Below are 18882 nucleotides of genomic sequence, written 5' to 3'. Positions count from 1 at the left end.
GAGTATCCTCTTACTAGTACCATATCTTTTAATAATTGTAGTTTTAGAACATGTATTAAAATCTAGAAGTTACCTTAAATTGCAATAAAAATCATTTTGTCACGTTCCAATAAAAATCCCTTTCTTATTAACAAGGAGCACATATGAAAATTAATTTTGGATCTATTGATATATATATATATATACATATAAAAATAAATACTTTATATATTATATATTTATATGTTAAATATATTGATGTATTTAATACGCTAAATATAAATATATGATATCTACTCATATATATTAAATAAGGCTATATTTGAAAATCTTTCATACTCTCCATGAGAATTATTTTTATTGAAATTCTTCACGTTTATTGGGTCATTTATCGATATTTTATATTGTTTATTAGTATAAAATATACATGGATGTATCATATCTTCTGAACCCCAAATCAACACACCCATTGATGTCTTTTGTGTGCTTCTAACCTACATGTTAGGAGGTGCAGTTTGTATGTTGAAATGTGTTAATTTCTGAGCATTTCTATGTTAAGAGGACAATATTTAAAATTGGGAATTTTAAATTTAAACTCTAAAGTGGGGATATTTAAAATTGGAAGAGTCCTGGCCACATCCCGAAGGTCTGCTCTCCAAGCCCAGTGCGCCCAGTGCAGTGCTGGCACATTGTGGACGTCAGTGTTTCTGGGGGGCTGCACAATGGCACAGCGTCAGATACATAGAGTTGAGCATTGGCAAATATCAAAGTAAGGATTAAAAGCAGAGACTCTAGTTGGCTCTTCAACCTATCGATTCACCCTGTTCCCTTGGCAGTTCTCAAATGGTACATATATACAGTCGGCCCTCTGTATCCATGGGCTCTGCATCCGAGGACTCAACCAACTGCAGATCGAAAATATTCTAAAAACAAATGTTACGCTGTTGCTGACATGTACTATGTGTTGAGGCTGACCATGGTTGCGTGTGCACCGAACACGTACAGACTTTCTTTTCTTGTCATTATTTCCTCGACAATACAGTATAACAACTATTTGCATAGAATTTACAGAGCATTAGCTATTATGAGTGATCTAGAGATGATTTAAATTATACGGGGAATGTACATAGGTTATATGCAAATAATGTGCCATTTTATCTAAGGGAGTTGAGCAGCCTCAGATTTGGGTATCCTCGGGGTCCTGGAACCAATCCCCAGTGGATAGGGAGGGACAACTACATGTGTGTGCATGTGTAACCTATTTTCCTATTGAGTTTTGCATTCCCTGAGGGCAAGAATTTAATCCTCTCCTTTTAGAGCCCCTAAACGCCCAGCAGAGAGCAGAACCCAGTATTGGTTGGGTTGAATGGAATTCTTTCTCTCTATCATAAGTAGCGACGGTTTAGTCAATACTAAGCAACTGAGGGGGCTGTTTCTCGGCAGCATGGTGCACTGGCTCTGTGGAGAGGACACACCAGGCATAAGAGCCCTATTCTTTGCCCACATGCTGCCTAAGAAGAAACACTTGCCCCACACCAAGGAGCAGCTCTCTAGAGAATGTCAGCTCCCCAAAAGGTTAGAACTGAAAGGAGCCTAAGGGACCCTGCAGGCCAACACTTCACTTTACCTGGGAGGCACCGGGGCCCAGGGAGATTCAACTCAGAGTCAGTGACTTAGCTGACAGGAGTTCAGTGTGATTCTGATGGCATGTGATGGGCTCTAAGCAGTGTTTGGAAATTGGAAACTCTGAGGCGGGGAACAGGTGTGTCTTAAGTGAATTATCATATATATATGGATTTGGAAAGCGGGATGAAGTGGGGGAGTGGGAAAGACCCTTGCCTAGAGTCAAAGAACTAAATTCCAGCCCCAGTCGGACCCCAACCACAGAACATGACTCTGGCCACATTACCTACCTCTTCTCAGCCTAGTATCCTCATCTGTAAAATGAGGGAACTGGACCAGCTGATCTCTAATGTTCCCGTCCAGGTCTGTGGCAGCCTGAATTTTTCAAAAACATGGATGGCCACAATGGAATTTCCAGGCCAATATGTTACATGCTTCTAGTACATCACCCCTCCCCATCGAGAACTAAAGATTATTTCCCTCGACTTGCCTCTGAGCAGGACGTTGTGACTGCCTTAACAAATAGAATGTGACAGAAGTGACACTGCATGGACTTCTGAAGATAGGTGATAAAAGGTGGTAGAGCTTGTCTCCTCAATCTTAGCCTTGCTCCCCAAAGCAATCCCAACCTTGATGTGGGAGAGAAGAAGGGAGAGGATACTTCAGGGTAGGGGTATGACAAGAGGAGGAGTTTGGAGGTGGGAGTATGTATGTTATCGGTTGTGAGCAGAAGGGGCGGTCCGTGGTGGGTGGGTGGTCGGTGGAGAGGGTATGTTTGCTAGAGGAGACCGTTGGCGGACTGTTGAGGGGTCCATGCAGTCAGAAGTGGGGGAGAAAGCCTCGCTGCTTTCTGTGGGTGAAATGCTGTAGTTATATTGTGACAGCGTGGCCAGGAGATGAAAGCGTAAAAGGCGAGGTGGTCAGGGTGACAAGCCTGGCTGGGGTAATGGCTGGTAAGGGCTGATGCCGGCCGAGAAGAGTGGTCACCCTGTGGTTAGAGGGCTGGATGTGCACCTGGACAGGAAGAAGGTGAGCAGAGTCTTCCCAAGGGGCTGGGAAACTAGGGCAAGTGCCCTGGGACAACTAGGAAACAAGACAGCGTGGAATCCAGTGCTCAATTGTGCGGCACAGACTAAGTGCTAAGTGGGAGGCCAGGGAAGGAGAGGGGTCTTAGAGTCACAGGCAAGCATGCTGAACCAGGTGGGTTTTGAGCAGAACTTTTCAAAAAGACCAGCTTTCAGAGGGAAGGGGATTCCAGGTGTATCGATCATGTTTTTTTACGTTCCATATTTTAAGATGCTGTGATATCCCGAGCTGGCTGGCTAACCCTGGAGAGACTGCCCTGGCTTACCTAATTCCTAGAGATAGCAAACAGCTCAATGGGGAGCACGCCTTTCATATACAAACCAACCAATGCAAAGCCTATATCCCTGACCACCTCCTGTATCTCTCACCCACCAAGCCAGTATCCCCCTGCTCTAGCCACCCCAGGACCAGGTACCAGGCAACTAGAGAGCACCCGTGTAACCCAGAGCCTGCCGACATTATTCAAACTCTCCAGTCCTAACCTTGCCTGCCCTGCCTGTCCTTGCCTTCCTGCAGAAACCACAGAAAAGGCCCCCAGGCCATGCTCTCCTCTTCCTTCTTCTGCTTCTTAACCAACCCCGGTGCTTCCCCATGTGGCCCTGAGTGGCGTCGCATGGCAAGTCATGGCATGCCCCCTTCTCTTGGGAACTGTGAGTAATAAAACTTTTTTCAGTGACATTGATCTCTCTGTGTTGTCACTGAGTCACTTCTATAAATTAAGTTCTGGGTACAGCCAAAATACTAGGAAGGGAACAGCCACGGTATTTTGGTGTAAGAGCCATGGTATTTTGAGGAAAGAGCATACACTTTGCAGGGAGACACAGCGAGGTTCAGATCCCCCTCCTTTCCTTTGACTCTCCCCTCCTGCTGTGTCTCCCCCATATCTCACTTTCTTTCACTCAGTGGCCTCCTGCTCTGTTTTCCTCCGAGTGGCCCAGCAAAAATTCCAATATTGCTTACTGCTCCTTTGAATTTGGGGCTTCAGTCAGTCTGTGACCTCCCCCCCAGTAAGCAGACCTCTTAGTCTCACCTTCAATTGTGGTGTGACGCTTTATCTGCTGTGAAGAAATTTGAGGCCTCTCTAAAGCCAATGGGGAAGAGAATGTGGGAGGCAGGGATGGGTGGATTGGGAGAACTTTACTAGAACTACTAAAATTGCAGTCTTTGGCTGAGTCCAGGTGAAACTCACACAATGCCAAATTTTGATTTTGAAAGGGAGAGGAAGTGACAGCTGAGCGACCCAGGGTGAATGGTCCTTTCTCCCTTCACTGAGGACAGGGTTAATCACCCAGTGATTGACCCAGGCCTGCAGGCACATGCCAGTTGGTGGCTTCTCTCACTCGACAAGCTTGGGGCAGTGAAAGAAGAGAGCTGTAGAACTGAGAGTTGGGACACCTCAATTCTGGTCCACACTCTACACTGATAAGTTTAGATGACCTTGGACCTCAGTTTCTTTATCTGTAAAATGGGGGAGTAGGCTCAGACAAATCTGAGGGCCCTTCTAGCTCTGGAGATCTAGAAATTTATGAACCAGGGAAGAGTCCCTCAGCCATGCTGCCATCCCCATCCCACCTTCCAGCATATGTGGGGACCTTTTCCTCCTCACGGCAAAGGAAAATAAAGGTCCCCCATCATGCTGTGCCTTCTCAGGGCATAGTCTCTGGCTAGGCTGGCTCCATTTTGTCTCCCTGGGGCAAATGGCACCTCAGGCTACAGGGTATACCTGGTGAGGACCCATGGGACTCTTTCTCAGAGCCCCTGGGATGACAGCTAAGCTCTATTCCCTGGAATCGGAGCTGGACTGGGGAGGGCTGAGTGTCCTGCCCAAGGTGGGGCTGCAGAGGGCAGCAGACTTGCTTCTTGGAGCCAATATGCACAACTCCCAGATCCTGTCGGAGAGTGCCAGTTTCTTATTTACCTTTCATAACATAGAAACAGTTCGCTCATTTTGACTCAAGAAATGAACATACGCCCCTTTTCTTGGAGATCTCCTCCCTGCCTACCCCAGTCCTACCTTGCCTTCAAAGCCCCTGCCGCCCCCTCCGTCTCCCCTTTCACTCCCTTCCTGCCCACTCCCTTCGAGCTGCTGCAGCTCTTCTCTCTTTCGATTTCAGTTCTTCCTGGTGGAATTCCTTAGTTTTAAAGTCTTCCTCCTGCCCCCTCACGCTCCACCCAATGACGGTAACCTCCCCGAGGGAAGGCTCTGTGTTCTAACATCCCCCAGAACCTTGCACGGCAGGTACCAGTGGAAACCTGAAGAGATAATGCTGGGAAAGATTAACTGCGGGTTTGGAAACATCTTTGTGAGGTCACAGCCGTAACTGAGAGGAAAGATCCCACTTCCTCACCTCAGAAAGGAGGCTGGTCCTAGGGGGAGGGCTGGGGAACACATTCCACATGAGCATACATCATTTCATTTGAGCTTTGTGTCAATCCTGGGAGGGGTATCTTTTACAGGTTGGGGCTCACAGAGGCACGTTATTGGTTCGAAATCTCAGAGCAACCGTATGGACCCAGGACCACCTGGTGTCGGTATTCTTACTTCTACCAAGGTGCCGCACTGCCTCCTGGAGCAGAGGGCCCTGGTAACCGGTGGCCAGGTCCTCAGGGAGGCACCTGATTCTGACGTACAGTAGATGCTGGCACTGGAAACAGCAGTGAGACAAAGAGTTAGGGGTGGAGGCAGGGCTGTTGACCTCTGCCACCTGGAGGCCTTTTTCTAAGGAGATGGAGGTTTTTTGGGGGGGAACGTGTGAATTTCTTAGGGAAAGAAGGCAGTAGATGAGTTTGCCCCCTGGGGAATGCTTTTACAAAACAGCACACACAGACATCCCTCCACACACATGTATGCACACACACACATATGCACACACATGCACCCCCAAGCACCAGGGGGAGCACAGCTCCTAGCCACTGCGGCCCACCCCGCTGCCAAAGCCCGCTCCCCCTCCTACCCTCTATGCGCAATCTTGTGAAAACTCCACCACTCTTAAGGTTAATAAGGCTCATCTGCTTAAGATAGCACCTGTTTCTATGGTGACTCCTGCCACCCAGAATCTGTTCATCAACGGAGACAAGAAAACAGTGACTTCCACCCTCTTTGAAAGGAAAAAGCTAATTCTTAGCCAAGGGCTCGACAGGCCGGCAGCCCAAGGAGCTCTGGGCAGCCGTCCTTCCACCTCATTTAAGCCCCTCCCCACGGCCCCTCTGCCACACCCAGAGTCCCAGATTCTTCCTGAGCCTCTGCTGGACTGTGGCTTCCTCCTCCTCGGCCCTGGGAAGTACACAGCATGGCCCACTTCCGGGACAGGGGCTGCTTTCTCCTGCCCCTAGGCGGCCTCTGATCTCTCCACACCGACTCTGCCTTGTCTGCCTGGGCTGAGGCTGGCAGGAGAGCACTGGGAAGCACCGGAGCCCTCTTCCTCATCCTGCACCCCATCTTTACTCAAGGCCTGTCGCTCCCCCTGGCATGGCTGCAGGAACCCAGCCGCCCCCAACACGCCTCCTGCCATGGTGCTGTCCTCCATTTGATGCAGCAGGCTGCCGGCTGACTCTCCTAAACTAGAGCTCTTCCGGCCTTGACCTGCTCAATGGCCCAGTCTAGTCTGCTAAGGGCTATAGATGAGGTTTGCAACACCCACCCGACACTAGTCTCAATCATGGGTCGCAAATCACTGGGGAAATAGGTTCAAAGGCAGGTGTTGCTAATAATAAAGCTCCAGAGAGTGATTTACCTTTTAAGATACATGGGAACAACTTCCATCTTCTCCCTCTCATAATGCCGCTCTCTCTGGAGCTCTGAAACCCTTTGTTGGCTGGGAGTTCAAGCACTCAGGGAACCTCCCAGACTGTGGAGCTCGTGCTATGTGTGCAGGAGCGTGTGGTGTGCATGTGAATGACAGTTGGGGAGAAAGAGAGATTGGGGACTGATGATCAGAGGATCAAGTTTGGAATCATAGACCCTCAGAGCTGGTCGTCATCACCCAAATCTACCTAACTGTCTCCTTGTGCAGGCAACGTAGCCGAGACCCAGAGAGGGCAGCCTCTAGAGCAGTGCCATCCCGTGAGCAAGTGGCCTAGCACACCAGTCGTCCGCCTCCCGGTCCCAAGCTCTTTCCAGAGGATCACCCGGTCTCCCACTAAACGGAGCAGACTCCACTCTTCTCCCAGTATGGTGCTCTGCGCATGGCAGGCTGTGTCAGGCTGGTTTATAAAACACAGCAGCTGGGAGCTGGAGGAAGCTGCTTAGAGCCAATTGCGCCCAACCTTTTGCCCAGTCCCTGGCAGATGGCTTCTTCTCAAACATCTCCAAAGACAACTGTCGTGCGTGTGGGGTGGCCTGCGGGGCCTCTGGTCCCGCTCCCCACATAAGAACGCAGGGCATGGTGAGGCCAAAAAGGAACACCCACGGAGCCATAGGTAGGGGAGTCATACCATTATGGTCTCACTGGAGGCTGGATTCACACGTCGTGCGACCTGCTGTCCGCTTTTCTGCCAACTGACCGACTCTCTCCTTGACTTCCCTCCCTAACACAGCCGCAGCAGTTATATTAGTGGCCAATGGCTCAAGGGCCACAGCTGACGGCCATCTACTACCCAAGCCAGCACCTTTCCACGTGGGGCCGAGAGCCTGGAAACTGCTCTCTGGGGCTCTGCCCCCACAACAACTTACGCGCCCCCCTCCTCAAGAGACAGCGTTAAACAGCTACCGCTCAGCCCGCGATGGTAAATACCCCCAGTGTAGCCCAGTGTCAGGCCTTCTCTCTCAGCGTCTCTCCTGACTTCCAGACTCATTCCAATCTCCTACTTGAAATCCTCAGTGGAGATCAGAAGAGCATCTCAGCATCAATATGTCTAAGACGGAATTTTAGATTTCCCCGTTTGAACCCAAACCTGCCCATCCTCCAGCGTGCCCCATCTCAGGAAATGGCACTGCCGTCCACTCAGGCCCCAAATCTAAAAGCCATCGTTGGATCACCTTTTACCCTCCACATCTAATCCATTGGCAAGTCCTGTTGCTTCTTAACCTCCGAATAAACCCCAAAGCTGTCCTCTCCACGTCTATTGCTCTCACCTTGGTGGAAGCTGCCCTCAAGCCTCCACAAAGGAGGAAAATGGCCTCTTGTGGCCGCCCGCTGCCACCCTACACAGAGTGGTCTTTTAAAAACACGAAGCAGTTTTCATCCCCCTCTTTACTGTTTAGCACCCTCCAATAATAGCCCATGTGCCAAACTCCTTGCCCAGGTCTGGGTACAAGGCCCAACCACAGCAGTTCTCAATCCCAGATGTGCATTGTTTTTCTTTTCCTTCCTTTCTTTTTTTTGTTTTTTATTGTGGTAAGTACAAAACTTAAGATGAGACTTACCCCTCTTAACCCATTTTGAAGTGTACAATACATTATTGATGCCGTACAGTAGACCTTTAGGATGCAATCATCTTGCATAACCGAAACTTTATACTCACTGAAGAGCAACTCTCATTTCCCTTCCCTCCATCCAGATGTACATTTGTATCCCTGAGGGAGTCTTAAAAATAACGGTGTCTGGGCTCTGCTCCCAGAGATTCCAATTGAGCTGGTCTGGGTGTGGCCTCCCAGGCGATTCTCCGGAGCGTGCAGTCAGGGCTCCGAGCCTCTGTGCTTCACAAGCCCTCCGCTGCCCTCACTGAGCTCGTCTTCTGTACATTTCATTTCCTATTGAACACTCTGTTCCAGCTGCACCGGCTTTCTTTCTATCCCTGGAACACACCCAGCCCAGCCCGTGCCTACCATACGACCTTTGTTCCTGCTGTTCCCTCTGTCTAGATACCCTTTCCTCACTTGTTCACCTGGTGAATTTCCACCTGCTCAAGGGTCACCTTCTCTGTGGAGCCTTCCGCCTTGCCCACCTTCTCTTCTCTTTTGGGAATTAACGCCATTCTAACAATCCCCACTCTGTAGTGTACTATAGTCATTGATTTACTTCTCTGCTCCCCTCACCAGACACTGGAAGGGATTTGACTTTAAAAAACTTTCAATATACCCTGCATAGATGAAACTATTGCCAAAGATGTGCTGAACACATGCCGAATGAATGACTGACCACAGACATCTGACTGATGCAGAAAAAGGGGAATTACAGTCTTCAATGAGCTAAAAGCCTCTACATCGATTGATGTGATCTAAGATTATGTTCACTTCCTTAACTCCTGCATTATGATTTGACGTTCTATTATTAGCTTAAAATTAAGCTTAAAAGTTAACTAAAACTCCTGTGATATTTTCCCCTGTGATAGTTCATGAACTCTTGCCATTGCCTGATCTTTCTCATTCTGCACTCGTGCAATTGATTTGGAACCTCAATACAGAACTTTAGATTAATCCCCGCTATATGTCATTTTCTCAGTATACGTCCCTCCATCCAATTTGCCACCCACCATACTAGCAGTTCCTTGAAACTTCGTGTGCCCTGCAAAGTTGGTGAGCATGCTGTCTCTAAAGATACTGAACAAGGTGGGGCCTATGACAGAATTCTGTGGCATGTCACTTGGGGCCACCCTTAAAGCTGACGCTAATTCATTAACTAAGCAACAATTTTAGGAAGGATTTGTTAACAAGCCATAAAGCCCACCTTACACAAGAGTCACTGAAGCCATATTTCTCCCCCTTGCACACAAGGTGACCGTGACTAACTTGGTCTAATGCCTGGGCCAGTCGAGTTGTGCTCTGCTTACTTAGATAATACTTTGCTGTGGTCTACTGGATCATTTATCAACAAAGACATCTAAGCGGTCGGGTATGACTGGTTTTTAGTGAATTCTTGCTAACTCCCAGTGTTCACTGTTTTCTATGTTCTCTCAGACCATTAAATTTAATTGAATTTGGATGTGGATTGATAGTACACTCACTAACCTAAATTTGGGAATCCACATTTTCTGCAACTGTTTCTGGAAGTGACTTTGTCATTGTACATCTAAGCTCTTGCGGGACTTTGAAGGTGTAATTCATCCAGAGATCTTAACTCACGTAAAGCCACTAAATGTTTGCAGAGTATAGAAGGGCTTCCCAGGGAAAGGAACAGAGCAAATAATGGTCCACAGAGGCCGGAGACACACAGATGTTTGAGACACCACGAGCAGTTCAGCAGGAGAACCATGGGGGCTGGTGGGGCAGGCGGGGCCCAGAGCCACAAAGGTCTTGAATAATATGCTGACCAGAGAGGATTCTGTCCTGAAAGACCGAGAAGTTGCTGAGGGCCTTCGACTACGGAAGTAAGATGATCATATTTCAATTTGAGAAGAAAATCATCACTTGAAGGAAAGATAGATACTTTTACAGGTTGGTGAGATTACAGGAGAGGGACCAGTTAGTAGCCTTTTGCAATAACAATCTAGAGAGAGGTGGTAAGGGCCTCTTGATTAACTCAGTGATCCTGGCTTTTAATTCTATGTTTATGTTTCTTTTTTCCACCCCAATCAAATGTTTAAGCTTTTAGTTACTCTGTTCCCTTCCTGGAATGCAGTCTCTTGTTTCTTTGGACTTTTCCAGGTCTGCTCTGAATTCAAGCCCCAGTTCAGCTCCTATCTCCACTGTGAAGTCATCACAGAGTAATGTCACCCCATCTGTCCATCCATCTCCCATCTTTCCATTCCTTCCTTCATTTTTTTTATCCATTCTTTCTTTCATGCCTTCATTCACTGATGCCCTCAACATTTACCGAGGGCTTTCTATGTTCTGGGCACCATGCTAAGTGCTGGGGATACAGTAAGAATAAGACATAATTCTGCTTTCCAGGAATTCATGGTCTAATCGGGAAAAGAGACTCATAACTATTAACAAACCCATGCGATGGGGGTACTAACAGAGGTTTGACTAGTGTAGTAGGAGCACGGGGTGGGGAAGACTGATTAACTCAGTCTGGGGGCATCAGAAGAAGTCTTTTAGTGGAGGACATTTGAACTGAGCCAGGAAAGAAGACTAGCTGTGTCACTAGACAGGGGAGAGTGCTTTGAACTCTCACAGCCATTTGAATCTAGAGTCCAGTTTGAGTTGACTCTATGCTTCATGAGCTCCTCTCTCTCTATTTCCTATACGTTGGCCTTATCTTTCCAACTGGGGAGCAGAAAAAAACGCACTTTAAATTCATCTAATATTTATGTATCAAATTACCTCCTTTCTATCTATCACCTATCTGTCTATCTATCTATCACTGGTTTTTAATAGCCACAGTGCTGAGCACAATGCGGGTTAAATAGTGGATCCCAGCTCCTGTCTGTTAAGTCCTAAGCCCACCAAGCTTTTAAACCCCTCAAGGGCTTTTGGTAACCACGTGGGCAGCTCATTCTCCCTGCCAGGCCCTGTTCTACCTCTGGGGGGCGACACACCCTCCTCACCCTCAAAGACTCACCTGCCTAAGCTACCTAGGGGGGATGTAGGACAATAGCAGATGGAAGGAGTAGGGAACTAGCAAATACACAGCACTTATGGAGTGCTGGATGCTGGGTGTTTTACACATTTCACTGATTGAGCCCTCACAACATTTCTGTGAGGTCGATGCTAGTGGTCCTTTTACAGATGAGGGAACAGACTCAAGGAGGTAAATAATTTGCTCGGAGTAAGACAGAGAATCTCCCTCCCTGGGTCCATGCTGCACCCCAAGGCCCAAGGTCAGGGCTACACTATGGCTGAAGGGGGTGTAGCCAAGAACGGAGGCCAAGGGCAGAGGGCAGCTCCCTCACACTGCACCACTCACATCAGCACCACTGCTGCCAGCAGCCACTCCCGGCCCTGACACAAGCTGTCACGTGGGCCGGGCCTGGGGAAGGGGTGGTGAAATCTACCTGAACTCTGGAGAGGTAATATGGTGTCCTGATTATGCGTGCAGACTCTGGAGTCAAATCCCAATCAGCCACTCGCTAGTTGTGACATCTTGGGCAAGTTGTTTAGTCCTTCTAGACCCTTAATTGCCTCGTCTATATTACCTTCCTCTTCAGGCTTTTGTGAGGATTAAATGAGATGTTCATGAAAACACAGTGCTCAGCACCACATGCTTCCCTCTTCTTCCTTTTCCTTTCCCTTTTTCTCCTTCTTTTTATTCTTCCTTCTTTAATCATTATTGTTGTTAAGATGTCATATGGCTGTAAGGTGTAAGAAGAGTGTCTCTAGCCAGGAGAGGAAACGGAGTAGGTGGAAACACTGCTTGTAGATGGAAGGGGCACCTCCTATAGGTCATTGATCTGGCCTGCTACGCAGGGGGGACAATTCTGGGTCACCCATGAACAAGTCCTTTCAGTGATAAGAAGTTCCCTCCCCTGCAGAGTATATGCTCAGTGCTCAAGCAGTTCAAATTCTTAGAAAGTCTTTTGTTATGTGGAGCCAAAATTCACTTCTATGTAAATGCCATCCATTGGATCTCATTTTGCCCAGTGGAGTACAGCAGGATTGCCGCTGTTTTCCAATTTGATTTCTTCCGATTTTTCGGGAGATCTGTAAAGAATCTCTAAAGGCAGTTCTCATGTCCTCCCTCCCTCTTTCTGTTCCTGCTCGCCTGATATGATTTCTCAGAGCCCCACTGGTTTGATCGCTTTTCTCATGCTGCTCACTATTTTTCTTACAATAGGGTGGTCAGAACAGAAGATATTATTCCCAGGGTGGCATAAACAATGCACACTAACAGAACTTTCCTGGGATCAAGGAAGGATCACTGTTTCGCATATGCTGCCTGGACCCCCTTTGTCTCTTCCTAAGCGCATGTGCTTGGGGCGGAGGCCCATGGACAGTGACGGGCCCATGTCCTTATGTTAGGGCAGGTGGGCTTGGACTGCTGGTCTCAGTCTTACCCATTTTACAGCTTTGCCCATTGAGGGGAGCCAGGGTGTCACCCTCTGTCCCAGGCAGAGCTGAGGTTAGACTTAGGTGAGCAAGACCGTGCTGTTCCCTTTGGGGTGTCTATGGGTGTGTGTGTGTGTGTGTGTGTGTGTGTGTGTGTGTGTGTGTGTGTATGAGAGAGAGAGAGAGAGAGAGAGAGAGAGAGAGAGAGAGAGAGAGAGAGAGAGAGAGAGTTTTCTGCCTGATCCAGGAATTCTCCTGGATGGCAGAATTGGTTTCCATAACGACTTTCTGATATAAACATATTTGATAAAAATAAGTTAACAGTGGAGAGCGCAGAATCTCAGAGTGCTGAGAGAGAGAGAGAAAGATTGAGCTCTTCGAAGAACAGCATTTTCCTTTTTTCTTTTCCACCCCTCCCGGTCAGCCTCTCTATACATACTTTCCATAAATCAACTAAAAAGCTTTGTTTACCATATTCCTGTATATACTGGCCCCTTCCTGCCTGTACCCATTATATTCCTAGTCTCTCTCTCTCTCTCTCTGTCTCTCTCTCTCTCTCTCCCCTCACCCCCTCCACCCTTTCTCCTTAGTTACCTGAAGCACTATAGTATGTATGGGATAATATGATAAATTCATTTCCAATTCACTGCATTATCCTTTGAATATTTTAATGACTCATTGAATGGAGTAGAAAAAAGCTATTTCAAATGAACAATTATGCTGCATTAGTCTAAGGGCTGATTATATTTAAACACTGCTCACATGTATAACAGGACACGGCGACCTCAGCGTACAAGAGCTAATTTGGCTCTTATCTCCAAATAATTTTACACCACAAATTACCATGAAAACCTAAAGGGCTTTAGAAACATTCATCAAAAGATAATATTCCACTTTGGAGCAACATTTTATTTAAATTAATTTGAATGGGAGTGAAGGCATCTCTGGGTGGGACAGTAACAGCATCGTGGGGACTGTGCGTGATGAGGGGATAGCGAGGGGGCGGGGTTGGGTTAGAAATAAAAGTGGAACATGTTGGGGGCGAAGTGCAGCATTGGTCACGGGGAGCACACTGTAGGCCTGACTGTCACTTGTAGCCCAGCCCCTTGCCCTGATGTGATCTGGGATTCCTCCAGGGGACCCTGGTCCTGTCCAGGGAGTCACAGGGCAATTCCCAGAGGCTGCATGGGGGGACAGAGCCCCACTCCCCCAACTACTACCTCCTCCAGAATAAGTCTGGGTCAGATCAGATTCTCCAGGCTGGGTCTGAATCCATGTAGCCTCAAAAGGCAATAGAAGAAGCTTTTTTTCTTTTTTTTTTTTTTTAACCCATAGGGTTTGTATGTTGGGGCATTGTTTAGAATTCTTACTTGGCAAAACATGAGTCCAATAGCCAAAGGGAAGTCTCTAAATCATAAGGAGCTACTGGGGTCAGATCTTAAAGTTGGGGCGGTGGGAGGGAGAATCTCATTTAATGAGGTCCTACGAGTATTCCATTCTGCTTTAGGAGCTTTAATCTCATTGAACCCTGGGAAAGAGATATTCTTATCATGCCCAATTTAATGATAAAGACACTGAGTCTCAGAGATTCCCATCTGGAAGTTGTGGAGCCTGGAGCCTCTCCTAGTTCACCTGACCCCAAAGGAAGGCTCTTTCCCCGCCCCTTCAGGTGGCCAGCACAAGTCTGGTTTATAACGGCCCCCTCTGCATTGTCCCTCCCCATCACTAAATGCTTATTAGGGCCCATAGATCTAAATCTATCTGTCCTTCGGGAACATAAGCCATGCCTGGCAGGAGGTTATTACTTAAAATGGACCCTCACAGTACAGGGCAAATCATGCATAGACAAGTGCACAAATATTAGCAGCGAAACTAAAAATATAGGTTTAAATAAAGAAATAATGAATTAATTCTAGTCCTTGGTTTGATTTCTTTGTCTGAACTTGTGGTCCTGATAAAGACAGTTTCTTCTGTTGCTTCTGAGCATATAAAAAATCGGATTATATAAATACATATATTTAAATTTCTATGGATCTGCTACTCGATTGATTAGGGAGAGGATAATTTTGCCACTTTCTATACTGCCTCTCTCTAGGGAGGCTTCTTCCCTTTGCATTTGTAATTTCCATTTTCCCTTGTCTCAGTCTTGAAGAGTAAGGATGTGTGTCAGTTTTACAGACAAGAAGTCACAGTCTCAGAGAGGTCAAGTAATTTGCCTGAGATCGTTCAGTAGTGGGAGCTGTAATTCAAACACAAGAGTCCTGACACGTGCTAATCACATAACTGGAAACCAAGAGGCTATGATCCTAGCCCTGTTTATTGGATTTCCCACTTATCTCATTCATACTTAGAAGTCCTTTAAAAAAACACACAAAAACCTCTCATTATGGAAAAATCCAACCCTATAGAAAATTGTAGACAGAATAATGAACCCTTAGAGGTCCTTTTAATTCAACCCAGAATTGGTTGCACTTACAGCTGCCAAAGGTTGAGGGCACTGAATGAAAGGGAAACGTGAACTTGCCATTTCCTTTTCTTTTTTAAAGCAAAAAAGATATTCAGGACGAATTTTAGAATCATTGCCGGTTTCTAGGAAGATTTTCTTTTTTTGGAAGAAAAAAAGGTACTCTTGTCTCCTTAATTGTTCTTAGTGTTCTTTGTCACCAATTATGATATTCTTTGTGGAAAGTATTAATATACCATCTTCCTGTGTTCAATATTCCCATTAACAATAAAAAGTCTAATGAAAATATCTGCATGAAAAGCTCGGAGCACTAATTTCAGGGACAAATGGAAGATGAACCAATAAGCGTCTCTGCTGAAATGAATGATGCAAATTAATTGATATCTTAATTAGGCTTTCCACGTGAGGATTATTAGTTAGATTGAATCAGAATTGAAAAGCATCTTAAAGGAAAGGCTGAGGATGTGGCACTTGGGGGTGGGGGGGAGGCGAGAAAGACATTACCTGTGTCAGTGCTCTGTTGATCAGGAAAGATTTTCAAAAAGGGGGCCGAGAAAGACACACACTTTACGTATCTGTCTCTGCCTGCCCCAGTCTGGCCAGGTTTGGGGATTGAAGCCTAGTCCTGTCACTGAGCTAATGGCTGAGCACCTGTTGGTGGAAGAATTTCTGCCCTGAGCAACCCCACCCTGCGTGGCAGCAGCCTTCCTCTGCCTCACTGGAACAGAAGCCCTTAAAGGGCAGACACATCTCCTACTTTGGTTTGCGTCTGTAACCCCAGTGCTGTAACAACGCATCCGACTTCAAGCAACAATGATAACATCACAGCAAACACTTATGGAGACCTTATTATGTGTTCTGGGTACTGTTTTTAGTGCTTGACTTAAAGTAATTCATTGACGCTTCCTAACAACAGCGCGAGGTTAGGACTACCTGTACCCCTACTTTACAAGTCAGCATATTGAGACACCGGTTGAGCACCTTGCCCCCTGAAATCACATAGGTAATACTGGTGGATTCGGCTTGGAGCCGCAGCAGTCTGGCTCCAGCTCTCAGCGATATCCACTTGCTCTTACACACTTGCACCATAGCAAATAACGGTCAACCTGTATTTGAGGAGTGAAAGGAACAAAGGGTACCACGAATGTCTGGTTCCAACTGATGCACTTCTCGGTAGTTCCTACTTTTATTTAAGGGCTACTCTGTCCTACACCCCACCAACCTCTCTGTGGTGGGGCTGCAGATGCTTCCTGAATGCCTAAGAACTGGTTGCTGTCCTGTTGTAACCTGAACAGACAGTCCAAAAATTGTCCCTAATGAAGGGCTCCCGGAGCCATGGCCCAGTCCATCACCAGATAAGGCCTGGGCCCCTAATGCTCGTATCTAGGCCAGCTGAGGTTCCACCACGTTTGCCTCTGTTGCATTGTAAATCACAGGGCCATTGGTCACTGCATGTCTGCAGTGATTTTATGGCATGCCTTATTGCTGAGTCCACTTACTGCTGAGGGTAATGATAATATGTAGGGTTTACGGTTAGGAGCTCAAAATGCTTGTCAGGTGTATTTTATTTACCAAGATTGTGTCTCCTGGAGAGGTTGCCTAGACACATCTACCCATAAGAGGTAACCAGAGATAGGGCCCTAGGATGGTGGGGGAAGCACAGAATTCATGTTTCCTGTCTTACAGAGAGGGCACAGTGGCACACCCCTGCCACAGTAGAGCTGTCGGGAGAGGTGTACTGTGAACCCAGACCATACTATGGCAGGAGGGGTGTGCAGTTTGGAGTTGGGGTCCTGGATTAAAGACCCACCTCTACAACCAACTAGCTGAGAGACTGCATCATTCAATGTCCAGGCTTCGCTTTATCCATCTGTAAAATGGGGATAATGCCCAACTCACAAAGTCATTGTGAGGATCAAAAGGAGATTTCAAAGTGCTTTTCACTTGAAAATTGCTCCACAAATGGGTGATATTAACAACGACCAAGGCATTCCAACACGGAACTCTTCAGACTTCCTGCAAGCTGCTAAACTACTCCTGGATGCTTGTTAAACTCAGATGCTGCGTTTTCTCCAGACTGACTAAAGCAGTGCCCAGGAGTCTGCATTTTAACAAGCTGATTCAAATGTGCTCTAATATTTGAGACCATTCAGCAGCAGCTAACACCAACACAAAGGAAATGCTTCTGGTTGTGATTAGAGTCCTGCCTTCCTTTGGCTGAGGTCCATAGCCTGAGAACCAAATGGGCCTGGTTTACATGGGCTTTATGGCTGGCGGAATTTGGGGGCTGGTGGGCAGGCCAAGTGGTTATAGCTGAGAGCTGCTGCTTCCTGCTGGCCCCTCAGATCAGGGAAAGTGGGTGACAATGCGACTGAAACCCAAGCCTCCTCCGGCCTGAGCGGGAAGGCCAAGGGCCGTACCCGGGCAGGTGGCCCTGGTAAGCTCTTCAGCTTAGTAGCCCTGCCGGACAGCTGCCCCCTGTCACCTGCCACCTGCTCTGCTTCTGAGCTGGGCGCCTGCAGCATAACCTATGTCTGCACCACAAGGCTTGTGTGAGAGAACTGTCTTGACTGAGTATTGGGGTGAGGGGAGTGGGTGGGGGACTTCGGGATTGGAAGAGAGGCAGCCTCATGGCCCCCAGGGACCCCTCAATGCTGAAATTATTTCATCCACAACAGCTTCCAATCTCCAGCCTCAGAATTGCCCAGTAGAACCCTCTTGCAGACAGCCTGGTATGGTGTGTGTGTGTGTGTGTGTGTGTGTGTGTGTGTGTGTTGGGGGGGGCGGTGAACTGTAAATGTGACATCCAGAGCAACACGCTTTTCTTGAGAGTTTCTGCTCCTTATGACTGCCAGGGAGCCCCGAGCACAGAAAATGGCAACACTATGGATTGGGACAGGATCCAGCATCTTTCCCTTTTGTGCCCTCAGCTCCCCTCCTGGCTCTGATGGCACAAGCCTCTCCCAGCTCTGCCCCTTCCCATTAGCATGGCGTTTCCAAGGCTCTTCTCCAGGCCAAGGCAGTGTGGGGAGCAGTGCCCCTGCCTTCCCTCAGGAGCCTGTTCAGCCTCTGTCCAAGGCTGTGGCCAGGGCTGCCTCAGGACGGGCTGTCTACCTGCGCTTCCTGTGAAGGGCCTGTGGTCACTGGGCAGGGTTGGTTGCCAGGGTAACTCCCCTACGCCCCCACTCCAGTGGCCGTGAGAGCGCCTGCCTTGCTCGGGGTCATCGATAGCTAGTTCAGATGATCCCCCTTCCTCTGCCCCATAGTTCTAGAAGGAACACAAGCGCCTCATCTCTAGAAAACATCCTCTATGTTTTCTAAAGTGCTCTCAGCGTGCTCGCTCATTAGGTCATCTGATCAGTCACCTAGAGGGGGTTACGTGGTTCTCATCTTACAAAGATGAAATGTCCAGAGAGGTTCCAAGTGACTTGAGGGAGGTGATTGAGTTGGGAACCAACCAAACCTGAATCCAAACTTCCTGTTTCCAGTTCTGGGTTCCCACTATCTTGCGGGCTTGATGCCTTTGCACATTATGCAAAGGTCATCCATGGGCTTTCTAGGCAGAGATGAGCGAATGCTTGAAGCTAGGTGGATTTTCCCAAAGTGCACTGCCAGGTGCTCGTCAACAAAAGATTCCACAGTCAAATGAGATTGGAAAATAAATGCATATTACATAGTGCATATTAGGATATTGAAAGCTCTAAAATACCCTTCAGTGAGGAATGGGGTTAAGTCAGTTTAACCCATAACTTGACGAGCAAAAGTTAACTTAACCCATAACTCTACTCCCCTATACCCCCACATAACACCCATTGACAATCTGCCAGATTTGTGTGCCTCAGACTTACTCCAGAAAGTGTGAGCCAGGCTCCTTCACAAATATGACTACAAAGGGACCAAGAGGAGGGGAGGCCATTTATTT

The 18882-nt window shown here is 47.6% G+C and overlaps 1 protein-coding gene across 3 annotated transcripts in view; it reads right to left on the bottom strand.

Moving 5' to 3' along the window:
• Positions 1–18882, bottom strand: part of PEBP4 (phosphatidylethanolamine binding protein 4) — a 211442-nt gene that overhangs the window by 76047 nt on the left and 116513 nt on the right. The window lies entirely within an intron of this gene.

Source organism: Rhinolophus hipposideros, assembly GCF_964194185.1.
Source record: "Rhinolophus hipposideros genome assembly, chromosome: 16".
Taxonomy (NCBI): Eukaryota; Metazoa; Chordata; class Mammalia; order Chiroptera; family Rhinolophidae; genus Rhinolophus; species Rhinolophus hipposideros.
Note: the sequence above shows the minus strand (reverse complement) of the source record. Positions and strands in the feature narration are given on the sequence as shown.